Here is a 19,441-nt window from a genome sequence, read left to right as displayed (position 1 = left end):
ATACAGCAAAATTTAAATAAAATTTTAAAACTTCTAGAATGTAATGGGAGGAATTGAATTTAAACAACTGCATGGAGAAAGTTATTACACTTCCAGTGGAGTTTCTAGGCCACATATACTTCAGACAAAGACTTTAATTGGTCAGCATGGAGAAGTAATTGATGATAAACAGAATTATTCACCAAATTTATATAGCTTTAAATTGAGGGGTGATAGATTTAGGACAGATATGGGGGTAGTTTCTTTAATCAGACAGTAGTAGGGGTGTGGAATGGCCTGCCTGCCATAGTAGTAGACGTTAAGGGCCTTTAGTATACTCACCAACGTTAAGGGCATTTAAATGGGCATTGGACATACATGTGGATAATAATGGAACGGTGTAGGTTAGATGGGCATCAGATTAATTTCACAGGTCAGTGCAACATTGAGGGCTGAAGGGCCTGTACTGCGCTGTAATGTTCTATGTTCTATGTTCTAAATAAGTTTCTTCAATGTCTGTTGATGAATTCACTATTTGAGATAAAATGCTTCCACTGTCAGGAATGTAATCAATACATTGAGCTTCCTTTCATTCCTTATAAGACCAAGCATTCGTATTGAAAGACCCAGTTCAAAGTTTTCATTAGCACATGGAGTTGCCTAATAAGCTGTGAACTGAGAGACAGCCTTCCTGATAATAATAGGTTATTAAATTAGTTATGAAGCACTAATGCTATAATGATTAAAAACCAGCAATATATCAGCAGATAGACTGAAACACTGATTTCATTTAACATTGCAGGCCCTTTTATCAGACAGTAAAAAGGCAGCACAGTGGCTCAGTGGTTAGAAAAAAAAGAACAAAAGGGAAGTACAGTACAGAACAGGCCCTTCGTCCCTCCAAGCCTGTGCTGATCATCACAGGCTAATTAAACTAAAAAAACAAACCTTCTGCCTTTATTCGGTCTGTATCTCTCTATTCTCTCCCTCTTCATGAAACCATCCAGATACCTCTTAAATGATCCTGCTTCCACCACTTCTTCTGTCAGTACATTCCAGGCTCCTACCACTCTCTGCGTGGAAAACTTCCCTTGCACATCTCCTTTAAACTTGCCCCCTCTCACCTTGAACCTGTGCCCCTCCCAGTAACTGAAACTTCCACTCTGGGAAAATGCCTCTGACTACGCACCCTATCTATGCCTCTCATAATTTTGTAGGCCTCTATCAGGTCTCCCCTCAGCTGCCGTCTTTCCAGTAAAAACAATGCTGGTCTTTTTAACCTTTCCTCGTAGCCAATGCCTTCAAGACCAGGCAACATCCTGGAGAACCTTCTCTGCACTCTCTCCAAAGCGTCGACACCCTTCTGGCAGTGTGGTGACCAAAACTGCACACAATACTCCAAATGCAGCCGAACAAGCATTTTATATGGTCGCAACATGGTTTGCCAACTCTTGTACTCCATGCCCCAGCCGCTGAAGATAACCATGCCATATGCCTTCCTCATCACCTTGGCCACCTGTGTTGTCACTTTTAGGAGAAAGTGAGGACTGCAGATGCTGGAGAGTCAGAGTTGAAAAGTGTGGCACTGGAAAAGCCCAGCAGGTCAGGCAGGAGCAGGACAGTCACCATTTCGGCATAAACTTTTCATCAGGAATGTGGAGGGGGAAGGGGGCTGAGAGATAAATAGCAGGGTGGGGATGGGAGCTGGGGAGAGGGTAGGTGGAATGGTGATAGATGGGTGCAGATGGAAGGTGATTGTAGGTTGTAGATGGGTTGGTGGGGAGGGTGGAGTAGATAGGCGGGAAGGAAGGTGGATAGGAGGGACAGGGTCAAGAGGGCAGTGCCGAGTTGGAGGAAGAATGCCTCGTCTTCCACCTTGGGACCCTACAACCACACGGCATCAATATCGACTTCACCAGTTTCCATATCTCCCCACCACCCCTCCACCTCATCCCAGATATAACTGGCACTGCCCTCTTGATCTGTTCTACCTTTCCATCTTCCTTCCCACTTATCCGTTCCGCCCTATCAAAATTATCTCTCACCTGCATCTATTTATCGCCTTCCCATCTGCCCTCCCCCCAGCCCCACCCCCACCCTCCCATTTATTTCTCAGCCCCCTTGTCCTCCACATTCCTGATGAAGGGCTTATGCCAAAATGTTGACTTTCCAGCTCTTGCCTGACCTGCTGTGCTTTTTCCAGCGCCACACATTTCAACTTTGCCACTTTTAGAGAACTGTGGACCTACATGCCCAGATCCATAATGTTCCTAATGATTCTGCCATTTACAGTGTAATTCACTCCTAAATTTCATCCTCCAAAATACATAGCCTCTCATGTGTCTGGATTAAACTCAATCTGCCATTCCTGTTCCCAAGTCACCAGTCTATCTATATCCTTTTGTTTCCTTTCACAGTCATCAGTGCTATCAGCAACTCCACCAATATTCATTTCATCTGCAAACTTACTAATCAGACTACCTGCATTTTCCTCCAGATTAGCTATATGTACTACAAACAACAGAGGACATAAGATTGATCCCTGTGGCACACCACTGGTTACCAGTCTCCATTCTGGAAAACACTCTTCCACCACTATCATCTGTCTTCTATGACCAAGGCAGTCTTGTATCCATCTAGCCAAACTACCCCGAATCCCATGTGATTTTAGTTTTTGTACCAATCTACCATGTGGAACTTTATCAAATGCCTTACTCAAGACCATATAAATGCATCCACAATCTTTCTCTCATCAATTATCATTGTCACTTCTTCAATCAGGTTAGTGAGATATGACCTTCCCCATATAAAACCATGCTGCCTGTCACAAACTAGTCCATTTTCTTCCAAATGAGCATAAATTTTGTCCCTTTGTAACTTTTCTAAGACCTTCCCAATCACAGATGTCAGGCTCACTAACCTATAATTTTCCGGATTATCTCTGCTTCCTTTCTTAAACAAGGGAACAACATTGGCTAATCTCTGGTCTTGTAGAACTTCACCTGTAGTCAAAAAGAATGTCAGGATTTCTGTTAATCCCAGCTATTTCTTTTCTTGCCTCTTACAGTAACCTCGGATAGATCCCATGTGGCCCCAGGGACTTGTCTACCTTAATGCAATTTAGAATACCCAAAACATCCTCCTACAATATATTGACATTCTTGAGAGTGTTCATACACTCATGCCTGATCTCAACATCAGTCATGTCTTTCTCCTCAGTGAATGCCGATATGAAGTACTCATTAAGGATCTCTCCCATTTCCTGTGGCTCCACGTATAATTTCCCTCCTTTGTCCTTGAGTGGGCCTACTTTTTCCCTTGCTACTGTCTTTTTTCTAATATGCACATAAAAAGCCTTGGGATTCTCCTTCACTTTGTTTGCTCAAGACACCTCGTGATAGTTTTTAGCCTTTGTAATTCCACATTTAAGATCCTTTCTAATTTCTCTATACTCGCCAAGGACTTTGTCAGGTTGTAGCTGCCGAGACCTATCGTATGCTTTCTTTTTACTTTTGATTAAGCTTACACTTACCCTTGTCATCCATGGTTCCTGAATCCTGCCATTTCTGTCCATCAGTTAGGAAGGGACATGCATGTGGAGAAAGTAAGGACTGCAGATGCTGGAGATCAGAGTCGAGAGTGTGGTGCTGGAAAAGTACAGCAGGTCAGGCAACATCCGAGGAGCAGGAGAATCAATGTTTTGGGCATGAGCCCTTCATCAGGAAGAGCTTCATCAGGAATCCCGATGAAGGGTTTTTGCCTGAAATATCGATTCTCCTGCTCCTTGGATGCTGCCTGACCTGCTGTACTTTTCCCGCATCAAACTCTCCACAGGGGCATGCATGTCCTGCACTTTAATCAACTGGTCTTTAAAAGCCTCCTACATGCCAGATATGGATTTGTCCTCAAATAGCTGCTGCCAAGCAACATTCCCCAGTTCCTGTCTAATTTGGGTATAATTGACTCTTGCCCAATTAAGCACCCTCACCCGAGAGCCATTGTTGTCTTTGTCCGTGACTACTTGAGATCTTATGGAGCTATGGTCATGAAGCCCCAAATGCTCTTCTACTGAAATATCAATCACCTGTCCTGGGTCATTCCCTAATATCAAGTCTAGTATGGCCTCATCTCTGGTTGGATTGTCAACACACTGTCTCAAAAAGCCCTCCTGGACATATCCAACAAATTGCTCTCCATCTGAATCCCTGGCTCTAAGGGTGCCTCAATAAGAGGAAATCACCCACCACAACTACCCTGCTCCTTCCACACCTTCCAGTATCTGACTACATATCTGCGCCTGTCTCTCATGAGGGCCATTGGGAGGTCCATAGAAAGCTCCCAACATCGCGATTTCACCCTTCCTATTCCTGAGCTCCACCCATAATGCCTCACTGCAAGATCCCTCTGACATGTCATTCCTCGACACAGCTGTAATGTGATCCCCAATCAGCAATGCAACTCCCCCACCCCTTTTGTTTCCCTTGCTGTCCCATCCAAAACAGCGGTATCCTGGAACATTACGTTGTCAGTCCTGTCCCTCCTTTAACCATCTCTCTGTAATAGCAATAACATCATAATTCCGTTCAGCAATCCATGCTCTTAGTTCATCTGTTTTACCTGTTATACTTCTTACATTGAGACAAATGTACTCCAGACCTTCAGTCCCACTGAGCCCTGTGATGTCCTTCTGTCTGCTCTTACTCTGTGCTATGCATATCTCAGTCTTACTTTTGTCACCAGTCCCTGCATTACTGGCCTGTAGTTCCAGTTCCCACCCTCCTGCCACACTAGTTTAAACTCTCCAAAGAGCTCTAGCTAACCTTCCGCCCAGGATATTGGTGCCCGCCCAGTTCAGGTGCAACCCATCTTTCTTAGCACTGCTTTCTCACAGTGCCAGGGACCAAGGTTCAATTCCAGCCTTGGGTGACTTTCTGCGTGGAGTTTACACTTCTCCCCATGTCTGTGTGGGTTTCCTCCAGACACCCTGGTTTCCTCCCACAGTCCAAAGATGCGCTAAATTGTCCATAGTGTTCAGGATTATGTAGGCTCCATGGAATAACCATGGGAAATGCAGGTTTACAGGGATAGGGTGTGGGGTGTGGGGTGAGTCTGGGTGGAATGCTGTTCAGAGGGTTGGTGTGGACTTGTTGGGCTGAATGGCCTGTTTCCACACTGTAGGGATTCTATTATTCTAAGAAATGTAAATGCCTTGACAGCTTCCTTGACAGTCCTAATTATCCACAATTTTATGCACGTTCTTGTTTACTTTTAACAAAGAGCACCCCAGCTTATCATAAAAGGGTCCCTTGCCTTTCCCAAAGGTCACCTTATGTCACCAAAAAGGCAACTTATATCTCCTAAGCAATGTTGTAAAGCAATGTTGCCTGTCCAAACGAGTGTCCTACCTCTCTGAAGAACTCTGCTAAATTTAGATTTTCTCCTAATATGTCTAAAATGCACAAGTTATGTTCTGGACATCCTACTGGTGAAAGTCAGATCTAACTGAAGGTAGTTACACTCTAATATGAGCAGCTGCTTCTGTGAACCAGGTATCTGCAATGTGCCTCTACCCTCCATTTCCACGCAACCACTGAAATAATAGTGAGGTCCAGGTCTGGGGTAGGATGTCCAGTTTCTGATCTCCTGCACTATTTTGGTCTAATCTGTTTTTATGTAACCATAATGACATTTTTCAAATTTCTATATTAAGGTTAGGGTTCACTCTCATGAATTCTTTCTTCAACTTCCAGATAGGGTGTTTGAGGATTGTTTAGCGTTGTTTTTATGGCAGGAGTGTTTGAACTTTTCCATACTGTATTTCTTCCCTCTGTTGAGATCTATGAAGAAACAATTATCCATCTTAATTGAATCTATGGAATTCCAATAAAGTAGGATGAGTTGTTTGCTCACACATCCCACTATCTCCAATTTTTGATAGAAGGTGATGCACAGGCTTTGAGGAGTCAGCAGGTGAGCGTTTGACACAGAAATTCCTTCGCTGACTTGCTCTGGTACCCCCCAGTGTTTATATAGTTGATATAGTCATGGTCAATGAGTCATAATTGCTCAAGGTAAAAGGTTGTCTGAAATTTTGTCTGCATGCATCTAAATAAAGTCTCTACGGATGAATAGATGAGGTGAATAGTTCAGTGCATTAGAAGCAAGAGTACAAGAGAGAAAAGCAAAACTGCTTGATTTTCTAGTGCAGAAAAACAGAACAAACCAAAAGGTCAGACGGTGTGTTCAGGTTCAGTCAGACAGCAAAGGTTTAGCAGTCCTCAAACACTAGGACTAGGAAAACAGTCCTGAGTGGCTGAAGAAGAAACATCTTAGACAGAAAAGTACTCTAGATGAGTGCATGGAAACCTCATATGTTTGTTCTGAAGTACTTAGAGATTAGTAGAAGGCAACACCGAGAATTAATTACAGTCGTACAAACCAAACCAAGATTTTTAAAGTGGAGTTAATGCGACACTTACTTAGGTTTAAGTATCTGTAAGGTTATTGTTAGTGTTAAAAGAGCTGAAGTTTTAGTTTTTATATTTGTAACGAGAGCATTTCAAATAGTTCATGTATAGTGTAAGAGAGTTCATTTTTTAATTTTCCTTTGCCTGTCGTAAACTTTTATTTTGCAAAATATACATTGCTGCCTCTTCTGAATATGTTCAGGAACTGACCTAATAGAAAACAAGAGAAAAATAAAATGTATGGTTTGTGAAACCAGGTTCCACTTTTGTATCTGATTTAGTTTTCAATATAGTACCTTCCCACAAGGTCCTTACTTATCCTTATTCATAGCTAACTTGAAACTTAAGGGGTTGTGATCACTGTTTCCAAATGTTTTCCCCCAGTCACCTGGGCTCATCAACCAATACCAGGTCCAGTATGGCCCTCCTCCAGTTTTTTTTTTCGATTGGATTCCCTACAGTGTGGAAACAGGCCCTTTGGCCCAACAAGTCCACACTGACCCTCCGAAGAGTAACCCACCTAAACCCATTTCCCTCTGACTAATGCATCTAACACCATGGGCAATTTAGCATGGCCAATTCATCTAACCTGCACATCTTTGGACTTTGGGAGGAAACCAGAGCACCTGGAGGAAACCCACACAGACACGGAGAGAATGTGCAAACTCCACTGACAGTCGCCCAAAGCTGGAATCAAACTTGGGTCCCTGGCGCTATGAGGCAGCAGTGCTAACCATTGAGTCACTATGCCACCACAGTTGGACTATTCACATACTATTTTAAGAAACCCTCTCGGCTGTACTTAACAAATTCTGTCCCTTCCAAGCCTCTTTCTTTAAGAGAGTCCCAGTTAATAATGGGGAAGTTAAAGTAATCAACTTTGACAACCTTGTTGTTTTGCATCTATCTATGATTATCTGTGATGCTGGGAACCTTTTTGCCTGAATATTATTGCAAATGCTTCATCCTTGTCTCTTGCAGTGCTGAGTTGGAGCACCCATGTTTAGGCTTAAGGAATTTACTCCTCCAGTTAGTTGTTTAATTGTGCTCTATCATTCACCACTGGCTGCAGAACGTGTACAGAGCTTTAATCTGATCTTTTGGTTACAATTATTGCAAATGCATTAGGAAAAAGAGTAATAAGCTATAAAGCCCATAAAGGCCCACAAGGGAAAGGCAAATCAGGGCAGTGCTTATACACTTAATGGTCATGTCCTGGGGAGTGTTGCTGAACAAAGAGACTTTGGTGTGCAGGTTCACAGCTCCTTATAAGTGGAGTTGCAGGTACGTAGGATAGTGAAGAAAGTGTTTGGTACACTTGCCTTTAGTGGTCAGTGCATTGAGTAAAGGAGTTGGGAGGTCATCTTGTGGCTGTACAGGACATTGGTTAGGGCACTTTTGGAAGACTGTGTGCAGTCATGGTCTCCCTGCTCTAGGAAGAATGTTGTGAAGCTTTAAGGGGTTCAGAAAAAATTGACAATGATGTTGCCAGGGTTAGAGGATTTGAGCTGTAGGAAGAGGCTGAATAGACTGGGGCTATTTTTCCTGGAAAGTTGGAGGTTGAGGAGTGACCTTATAGAGGTTTATAAACTCCTGAGGGGCATTGATAGGGTAAATAGACAATGTCTTTTTCCCTGGGGTGGGGGAGTCAAAAGCTAAAAGGCACAGGGTTAAGGTGAGAAGGGAAAGACATAAAAAGGACCTAAGGGGCGACCTTTTCATGCAGAGGGTCATGCGGTTATGTGAATGGCTGCCATAGGATGGTACAATTGCAATACTTCAAAAGCATCTGGATGGGTATATGAATAGGAGGGGTCTGGAGGGATATGGGCCAAATGCTGGCAAATAGGACTAGATTTATTTGAGATATCTGGTCAGCATGGACAATGTTGAACTGAAGGGTCTATTTCTGTGCTGTACATCTCTATGACTCTATTTTTTAAAAAAACACAAAATTGCTGCGAGAACGAAGCAGTTAGCTTGCTCTTTTTTATTTCAAAAAGTAGAGAATATATCCAGACAATAAAGAGTGAAGATTGCATTTACAAAATGGCACATCCAGAGCTAGATGTATTAATTAGTCATTAAAACACACGTCACTGCTTTTTTGAGCATAAATACAGGCAAGATTCCTGACCAGTGAATGAAGGATTGTCTTAAAGTGTCTCTGTTATGTTGTTTTTCCATTTGTTGTTGTGTTCATAGAAACATAACTATTCAGCCCATTGTTGTCCTTGATAATTGATGTGCACTATTAAAGTGTGTTTATTATTTTTCTCTACATGTATAGCTGCATACATTATCTTTGAGAAACTCGAGTCCCTATATTCAATTCAGCAGTGCGTGAAAATGTGTGGTTTTTGTTCTTTGGTTCATGAAGTTGTAATGTTACAGAAAGTTTGGCAATTTGAATTCATACCCAGTCACAGGAATCAATAGTCTGAACTTTATCAATCAGATCGATAGTCTGACTTTTGCACAATGGGGGTTGGCAGCACTCAGGGACTGTCAACAAATTTCCCGTGGGATTTTAGCAGAAAAAAACTAATTAAGGGCTTACGGATCAGGGATGATCTGATTAAGCATTGGATGGATTCTAATCTGAAAGGTTAAAAAATGAGGCAAAAAGGAAGGGATTCACAGAAAGGAAAGCAGCTGAGGACAGAGACCAGAATGAGCAGTAATTTCACTTATACCATGTTTCTCCAGCAGGTAGAGCAGCAGATGAGGATGAGGTGAAGGTCAATTGAAAAACCTGGTGGTTGTACTGCCATCTCAAGAAAAAGTATATTGTTCCCGTGACTTTCCAGCAGGAGGCAGATATCTCACAGGCACATGGCGAAATTTGAACTCAATAAAAGTCCAAAATAATTGCAATGCCACTGACCATCAGTTGCTTTTAAAAAAAGACCCATCCGGTTTACTTATGTCCATATGGAGTGAAATCTACCAAATTATTGAAGTTGAATGAGTATTAAATTGTGGAAACAAGAAATTCTGTTTGCTGAATACTCTGTTGCGTATCTCTAGCTGAGCATAACGTTATATTACCTGGTTGAGACTACATGTGACTCCAAACCACAAGTCAATGTGGTTTATCCTTAACTGTCCTTTGAATAATTAGGGATGGGCATATCCGATGAAGGGATAGTTTTGTTTTTGAAAGAGCATATTAGAGCTCTCTTTTGAAGTTTAGAAGACAAGTTTTGCCAGTCTTTCTCATTCCTCAGATTTATTGGTTTTCACTCCTGGATGGCAATGCAGTCCCATGGATGTATGATGGAGTTGTCTACTAATAGCAGGAGTGTTTCCAGATATCTGATTTGGTGGTGCTGATGGTGGACTGGGGTGTACAAAGTTAAAGGTCACTCAACACCAGGTTATAGTCCAACAGGTTTATTTGGAAGCACTAGTTTTCGGTGCACTGCTCCTTCATCAGGTGGTTATGGAGTATAATATTGTAAGACAGAATTTATAGCTAATGTTTATAGTGTGATGTAAGTTAAATTATATATTGAAAAGACCTGGATTTTTTTAAGTCTCTCGTCTTTTAGAATGAACATGTTGGTTTCAGTTCTTTCATATGAAAATCACAGGTTTTTTTAAAGTTACATTCTCAAGTGAACTTTATTAATTAGTGCCATGTTGGTCCAGCTAATGCATTGAAGGTGTGAAGTGCCCTGTCTGAGAATGTCTGTGACACAATATTCAGACTGATTCTAATCTAAAAAATGTATTTACAGAATCTTTCATGGATTTATGCAGTTTTTGAGCAAAATAAAATGCAATTCTGCAAGTACAAATTCACCCCACAAACTTATATATGTGTCTGTGCATGTGGATGTGTGTGTGTGGGGGGGGGATTTATGAGTGTCTGTGAGAGAGTGTGTGTATGTGTATGTGTGTGAGTGTAAAGGAATATAAGTTTGTGAGAGGGAGTGTGTGTGCGTGTGAGTGTGGGAGTGTATGTGTGAGTGTATGAGAGAGAGCTTGTGTCTGCGTGTGTCTCTAGGAGTGTGTGTGTCAGAAGGAGTGTGTGTGTTTAGGTGTGTAGTGCAGTGGGGCCATCTGTAGTGTGACATGAACCCACGGTCCTGGTTGAGGTCATCTCCATGGGTATCAAACTTGGCTATCAGCTTCTGAATGGCCACATTTCGTTGTTGCCTGTCCCGAAGTCCGTCTTGGAGGACGGCCACCAGAAGATCTGAGGTCGAATGTTCTGGATCGCTGAAGTATTCTCTGACTGGCAGGGAACAGATGGAGGCACACTCACGGACAGACAGATACACACACACACACACACACACACGCACACACACACACACACCCTCTCTCAGCCACAAGCTCTCTCTCATACTCTCACACATACACTCCCACACTTACATGTATACATGCACCCACTCACAGACACTCATAATCCCCCATACACACATATACTGGCTGTAGGTTTGCTCGGTGAGCTGGAAGTTTCATTTTCAGACGTTTCATCACCATATTAGATAACATCATCAGTGAGCCTCTGGATGAAAGGCTGGTGGCATGGCCCGCTTTCTATTTATATGTTTAGGTTTCCTTGGGTCGGTGATGTCATTTCCTGTGGTGACATCATTTCCGGTTCTTTTTCTCAGGGGTGGTAAATGGAGTCCAAGTCAGTGTGTTTGTTGATAGAATTCTAGTTGGAATGCCTCTCGGAATTCTCATGTGTGACTCTGTTTGGCTTGTCCTAGGGTGGATGTGTTGTCCCAGGTGAAGTGGTGTCCTTCCTCCTCTTATACACAGACATCTTATATACCCTTTGATTGGGACAATACATCCATCCTAGCACATCCATCCACCGACCCTCTGAACAGGAACCCACCCAGACCCATTTCCCTCTGACTAATGCACCTAACACTATGACAATTTAGCATGGGCAATCCACCTGACCTGCACATCTTTAGACTGTGGGAGGAAACTGGAGCACCCGGAGGAAACCCACGCAGACACGGCAGAATGTGTAAACTCCACACAGTCACCCAAGGCTGGAATCGAACCTGCGTCCCTGGTGCTGTGAGGCTGCAGTGCTAACTACTGAGCCACTGTGCTGGCCCAAATGGGAAGACATTGAAGAGCTAATCCAACCTGAGTCCTTACCATTTTTGGGCCTTCTGCCTTCATTGGGATGATAAAATCCCACCTAATATTTATAAGTTGCATGGAAGTATGGAAGTGTGAATGCAATTGTGCATATTCATTGCAGTTTAAGATTGTTTGCTCAGAACTGGAGAAACCCTTGGGTTACAGCTGGGGATTTGCAAGTCTGGTCCATTTGGGAATGGGATGTCACTGTTAGAAATACTGAGAAAAACAGGGATAGTAGTTCCAGAGAATGTACATAAAAAGAAAGAAATGGGACTTCTGGCTGGATTTCTAGCATTTCCTTCATTCTCAGCTCTACATTTCTCCCATAAATCACAGGAATGCCTTAAGGATTGCTCAGGAGCTCACAAGCTGTTTTCCCTTTGATACCTCATGTATTAGTATTCTGATGGTGTTATTTCACTGTGAAAGATGATCCCTCAGTTATGCTCTGTCTTTTTCAGCAACTTTCCTCTTAAAAAAGAAATATCATGATTAAATAATTTATCTTTTTTAGGCATGCATGTTACTGCTTTACTGTCTGTGGCAGCCTCCCCTTTTTCAAGCTGTAATATGATTGGTCAATTAAATATTGATCTGAATTGCGGTGGAATAATGTTGAATGGACACAGTGGACATTGGGAAGAAGTTTCCATTGGGCAGGAGAGATGAGTATCCAAGGGCACAGCCTTAGGGTAAGGGGAATACTCTTTAGAATGGAGATAAGGCAAAATGTCTTTAGCCAGAGTGTGGTGAATTTGTGGAATTGCCACAGAAGGCTGTGGAGGCCAGGTCACTGAGTATATTTACAACAAAATGGATTAGTTCTTCATCGCCAAAGGAATCAAAGGTTACCGGGATAAAGTGGGAAAAGGGAGTTGAAAATCCTATCAGCCATGATCAAATGCAGAGCAAACTCAATGGACCTAATGGCCGTAGTTTCTGTTCCTAAGTCTTATGGTCTTGTGGAATTATGGAATTATGGTCTTATGGTCTTATGGCCTTATGGAATTATGGAATTATTAAATTATGGTCTTGTAGAATTATGGAATTATGAAATTATGGTTTAATGAATTTATGGTCTTATGGTCTTGCGGAATTATGGAATTATGGTCTTATGGTCTTATGGAATTGTTGAAGTTGACTGAAGTATGAAATTGTGGAAACCAGGCCAAAGAAATTCTGATTCTTGAAAACTCTCTAGCTCTGGACATAAGATTTTTTCATAAGTAATGAGCATTTTTATATTTCTGGACAATGCTAATAAGTCAATGATTTGAGATGATTTTTTTAATTGTCCTGGATTTAGAATTTGTGGCCAGAAAAGTGAAGTGTTATGGGACTGGTGGGTTGAGGTGGAATGTAACTGTTGTGAGCATGACCCAAATTGAATTCTTTGAGGAGAAAGTGAGGTCTGCAGATGCTGGAGATCAGAGTTGAAAATGTATTGCTGGAAAAGCGCAGCAGGAAATTCGACATTTCGGGCATAAGCCCTTCATCAGGAATTCTTTCGACGTTTCGGGCATAAGCCCGAATGAAGGGCTTTCCTGATGAAGGGTTTATGCCCGAAACATCGAATTTCCTGTTCCTTGGATGCTGCCTGACCTGCTGCGCTTTTCCAGCAACACATTTTCACCCCAAATTGAATTCTGTCAGGATCTTTGGTGAGATTTCAAAGGTGTACAAATTGCGGAAATAACGGCTGAATATTTAAAACTTAAAAGCTCGAAAGCAGATGTGCATCACCAGTTGACAGTGATTAATGATACCTCAGTTGGTGTTCTTTTGAAATGTGAAGAAGTTTATCCTTTCAAGAAGGAATTGTGTTTGCCTTTATGATTCCCAATATCAGAATAAATCAGCATCATTCAAGAAGTGTTGATGTCTGCTTTGTTCCACAAATCTGGGCGACACAAGCTTTCTGTACAACAGCAGTAGCTTTATTATCGGACAGCCAGCGAGAGATTCAAAGTGTCTCTAAAGTAGCTGAGTGCCTACTTGTAGTGACTCTTCTTCACTAATCTCTGCCTTACACCCAGAGACAGTATATTTTATAGAAATTGAACAAAAACTTATCAGTCACATGGATGACTGTCATCACATAACTTAAAGGAGGTAATTATGAATTTAGAAAACCCAATGAATATCGATGTGTGAATGGACTGTAGAAACCGATTATCGTATCTTCCATTATTATGTGTTGATGGAGAGAAATTAAGGCAGAAAGATTTTTGCTGCTACTAATGGGAAACTCACAAAACAGTGCTAACATAGAAGAGAGATAAATGGGGGATTCACATATCTATGCTAATATGGAGGGGACGTGAGGCAATGGGAGAGGGAGGTAGCTAGCTGGGTTAGGGCCAGGGCTATTAGTCCTGTCTGGAAAGGACAAAGGTCTTGTCTTGTCTGTTTAAGAAGGGTGGTAAGGACAAGCCAGGGAACTATAGACCAGTGAGCCTGACATCAGTGGTGGGCAAGTTGTTGGAGGAAATCCTGAGGGACTGGATGTACATGTATTTGGAAAGGCAAGTACTGATTAGGGATAGTCAACATGGCTTTGTGCGTGGGAAATCATGTCTCACAAACTTGATTGAGTTTCTTGAGGAAGTAACAAAGAGGATTGATGAGGGAAGAGCGGTAGATGTGATTTGTATGGACTTAAGTAATGTGTTCGACAAGGTTCCCCATGGGAGACTGATTCACTAGGTTAGGTCTCACGGAATGCAGGGAGAACTAGCCATTTGGATACAGAACTGGCTCAAAAGTAGAAGGCAGAGGGTAGTGTTGGAGGGTTGTTTTTCAGACTGGAGGCCTGTGACCAATGGAGTGTCACAAGGATCAGTGCTGGGTCCTGTACGTTTTGTCATTTACATAAACGATTTGGATATGAGTATAAGAGGTACAGTTAGCAAGTTTGCTGCTGACACCAAAATTGGAGGTGTAGTGGACTGCGAACAGGATTACCTCAGATTACAACAGCATCTTGATCAGATGGGCCAATGGGCTGAGAAAGTGGCAGATGGAGTTTCAGTCAGATAAATGTGAGGTGCTGCATTTTGGGAAAGCAAATCGTAGCAGGACTTATACACTTAATGGTAAGGTCCTATGGAGTGTTGCTGAACAAAGAGACCTTGGAGTGCAGGTTCATAGCTCCTTGAAAGTGGAATTGCAGGTAGATAGGATAGTGAAGAAGGTGTTTGGTATGCTTTCCTTTATTGGTCAGAGTACTGAGTACAGGAGTTAGGAGGTCATGTTGCGGCTGTACAGAACATTGGTTAGGCCACTGTTGGAATATTGCATGCAATTCTGGTCTCCTTCCTATCGGAAAGATGTTGTGAAACTTGAAAGAGTTCAGAAAAGATTTACAAGGATGTTGACAGGGTCGGAGGATTTGAGCTATAGGGAGAGGCTGAACAGGCAGGGGTTGTTTTCCCTGGAGCGTCGGAGGCTGAGGGGTGACCTTATAGAGGTTTAAAAAATCATGAGGGGCATGGATAGGGTAAAGAGACAAAGTCTTTTCCCTGGGGTCAGGGAGTCCAGAACTAGAGGGCATAGGTTTAGGGTGAGAGGGGAAAGATATAAAAGAGACCTAAGGGGCAAGTTTTTCACACAGAGGGTGGTACATATATGGAATGATCTGCCAGAGGAAGTGGTGGAGGCTGGTACAATCGCAACATTTAAGAGGCATTTGGATGGGTATATGAATAGGAAGTGTTTGGAGGGATATGGGCCAGGTGCTGGCAGGTGGGACTAGATTGGGTTGGGATATCTAGTCAGCACGGACGGGTTGGACCGAAGGGTTTGTTTCCATGCTGTCCATCTCTATGACTCTATGATTCGGCTTACTTGCGTGGAATGGGAAAATCCACGTGCATGGATTAAAAGACTACAGGCTTTCAGTTGATAAGGTAAAAACAATGACTGCAGATGCTGGAAACCAGATTCTGGATTAGTGGCACTGTTCCTTGGATGCTGCCTGAACTGCTGTGCCCAGCTTTCAGTTGCTGTTGCAGTAAGTCCTTTAGTAGTGAGGCTTTTAACCCTAAAACCCCCAGTGTGCCCTGAACGAGAAGTAAAGCACAGAACTGACCCTTCTGTGATATCTTAACTTCCTTAGAAAGACATTTATCTGAAGTTTTAAGGAAATTGTTTGATACTATTTTGAGGTCCATAAAGGGTAGGATGAGGTTATTAAAATCAATAGATGTTGATTCAAGCAGCTTTTCAGAAATGGCTAATAAATGGGATAATATGGCTCAAGGACGTATTAATATAACATTCTGTGTGAAAGAATCTCACTCGTGTAATATCAAAGTGAAATTCTTACATTAATGCAGATACAGGGTTTCGAGAATTCTTTACGCAGAGAGTTGTGAATGCAAGGAATGCGTTGCCAGCGTTGATGGTGGAAGTAGAGTCATTAGGGACATTTAAGTGCCTGCTGGACATGAACATGGACAGCAGTGAATTGAGGGGTGCATAGGTTAGGTTATTTTATTTTACGTTAGAATTAATCATAGGCTGAAGGGCCTGTTCAGTGCTGTACGTTTCGATGTTCTATGTTCTAATTGTAAGTTGTTTGCATCCAAATAATGGTTTAATTGTTGCTCATTATCTGGTATAATTCTGTCATATCTGGAAGTTGGATTATAGTGTTCTCATCAAAATCAACTTTTTATGGACAATGATAACTTGCAATCCTACCATTAAAAAGTGACCACAAGACCATCTTGACAGTTTAAGCTTGCAGTAACCCTTTGATCCTATTAACATTTATATTTGAAAAGCCTTCCATTTTAAGACTAGATGAAAATGAGGTACAGAATTTCAACAGCTTCTCCGAGATTGTTGTAATGATCATTACCTTGCAGAAATTGAGAATTTTTGCATAACTGTATAAGATTGTACAGATGACCAGGTGGGGATCATTGGCTGGTGGATAAACCCAGTTTTTGTGCTGTTTGTGAAATGTGCTGGTAACTTTCCATTTAAATGGCTGGGATATTTGTAAAGAAAGACTGCAACTGAATTATGCTGTTGAACAAATTAAAATTAATACAAAAACTACTAGCACTTACAACATGGCAGAATTGGGAAAGTTTGCAAACCAGGATTCACATTACCTTTACATCCTGGTCTGTCTATTGCGTCAGCACATAATGAGTAAAAACAATTTTGCCGTGCACGCCATACATTGTGTAGATGGACCTAAGGCAAGAATATTTTCTTAAGGTTAAGGAACTGACTGTAAGTGTGAAAATCAATCCCTCATATCTTTGATGACCTGGAAGATATTAATCAAGTCTTTTTTTTATTATAACAAGTAATAGCAATATGGGTGCATATATGCATGGTAGGGACAATATAACCATGCTAATAGGATATTCATTAGAGATTGAGAAATGTTAAATCTGTTTTGCAGGATCCCTGTTGCTATTCTGATGGACGTCATGATGTGGAGGAGCAGTGTTGGACTGGGGTGGACAAAGTTAAAAATCACATAACACCAGGATATAATCCAACAGATTTAATTGGAAGCACACTAGCTTTCAGAGAGGCTCCAAAAGCTAGTGCATCCAAATAAACCTTTTGGACTACAACCTGGTGCTCTGGGATTTTTAATTGATGGGTGTCATTAGTATTTATTGTTGAGGTATTATGACTGATTGGTAGTATGCATGGAAGTTATAACTCAAGAGTAGAATGAGTACAAGTTGGCAGTGATGAATTGGATTTTATGAATGCTGCAAATGTGTTGCTGGTCAAAGCACAGCAGGCCAGGCAGCATCTCAGGAATAGAGAATTCGACGTTTCGAGCATAAGCCCTTCATCAGGAATAAGAGAGAGAGAGCCAAGCCGGCTGAGATAAAAGGTAGGGAGGAGGGACTAGGGGGAGGGGCGATGGAGGTGGGATAGGTGGAAGGAGGTCAAGGTGAGGGTGATAGGCCGGAGTGGGGTGGGGGCGGAGAGGTCAGGAAGAGGATTGCAGGTTAGGAGGGCGGTGCTGAGTTGAGGGAACCGACTGAGACAAGGTGGGGGGAGGGGAAATGAGGAAGCTGGAGAAATCTGAATTCATACCTTGTGGTTGGAGGGTTCCCAGGCGGAAGATGAGGCGCTCCTCCTCCAGCCGTCGTGTAGTTGTGTTCTGCCGGTGGAGGAGTCCAAGGACCTGCATGTCCTCGGTGGAGTGGGAGGGGGAGTTAAAGTGTTGAGCCACGGGGTGATTGGGTTGGTTGGTTCGGGCGGCCCAGAGGTGTTCTCTGAAGCGTTCCGCAAGTAAGTGGCCTGTCTCACCAATATAGAGGAGGCCACATCGGGTGCAGCGGATGCAATAGATGATGTGTGTGGAGGTACAGGTGAACTTGTGGCGGATATGGAAGGATCCCTTGGGGCCTTGGAGGGAAGTGAGTGTGGAGGTGTGGGCGCAAGTTTTACATTTCCTGCGGTTGCAGGGGAAGGTGCCGGGGGTGGAGGTTGGGTTGGTGGGGGGTGTGGATCTGACAAGGGAGTCACGAAGGGAGTGGTCCTTGCGGAACGCTGATAGGGGAGGGGAGGGAAATATATCCTTGGTGGTGGGGTCCGTTTGGAGGTGGCGGAAATGGCGGCGGATAATACGTTGTATGCGCAGGTTGGTGGGGTGGTAGGTGAGAACCAGTGGGGTTCTGTCTTGGTGGCGGTTGGAGGAGCGGGGCTCAAGGGCGGAGGAGCGGGAAGTGGAGGAGATGCGGTGGAGGGCATCGTCGATCACGTCTGGGGGGAATCTGCGGTCCTTGAAGAAGGAGGCCATCTGGGTTGTGCGGTGTTGGAATTGGTCCTCCTGGGAGCAGATGCGGCGGAGACGAAGGAATTGGGAATATGGGATGGCGTTTTTACAGGGGGCAGGGTGGGAGGAGGTGTAGTCCAGGTAGCTGTGGGAGTCAGTCGGTTTATAATAGATGTCTGTGTTGAGTCGGTCGCCCGAGATAGAAATGGAAAGGTCTAGGAAGGGGAGGGAGGAGGAATCGGCGCTGCCTCGTGCTCCCACGAGGAGGTTGAACAGTTCATCAACTTTACTAACACCTTCCATCCCGACCTGAAATTCACCTGGACTGTCTCAGAAATCCCACAGCTACCTGGACTACACCTCCTCCCACCCTGCCCCCTGTAAAAACGCCATCCCATATTCCCAATTCCTTCGTCTCCGCCGCATCTGCTCCCAGGAGGACCAATTCCAACACCGCACAACCCAGATGGCCTCCTTCTTCAAGGACCGCAGATTCCCCCAGACGTGATCGACGATGCCCTCCACCGCATCTCCTCCACTTCCCGCTCCTCCGCCCTTGAGCCCCGCTCCTCCAACCGCCACCAAGACAGAACCCCACTGGTTCTCACCTACCACCCCACCAACCTGCGCATACAACGTATTATCCGCCGCCATTTCCGCCACCTCCAAACGGACCCCACCACCAAGGATATATTTCCCTCCCCTCCCCTATCAGCGTTCCGCAAGGACCACTCCCTTCGTGACTCCCTTGTCAGATCCACACCCCCCACCAACCCAACCTCCACCCCGGCACCTTCCCCTGCAACCGCAGGAAATGTAAAACTTGCGCCCACACCTCCACACTCACTTCCCTCCAAGGCCCCAAGGGATCCTTCCATATCCGCCACAAGTTCACCTGTACCTCCACACACATCATCTATTGCATCCGCTGCACCCGATGTGGCCTCCTCTATATTGGTGAGACAGGCCGCTTACTTGCGGAACGCTTCAGAGAACACCTCTGGGCCGCCCGAACCAACCAACCCAATCACCCCGTGGCTCAACACTTTAACTCCCCCTCCCACTCCACCGAGGACATGCAGGTCCTTGGACTCCTCCACCGGCAGAACAC

Source organism: Hemiscyllium ocellatum, chromosome 16 (genome assembly GCF_020745735.1).
Source record: "Hemiscyllium ocellatum isolate sHemOce1 chromosome 16, sHemOce1.pat.X.cur, whole genome shotgun sequence".
NCBI lineage: Eukaryota > Metazoa > Chordata > Chondrichthyes > Orectolobiformes > Hemiscylliidae > Hemiscyllium > Hemiscyllium ocellatum.
Note: the sequence above shows the minus strand (reverse complement) of the source record.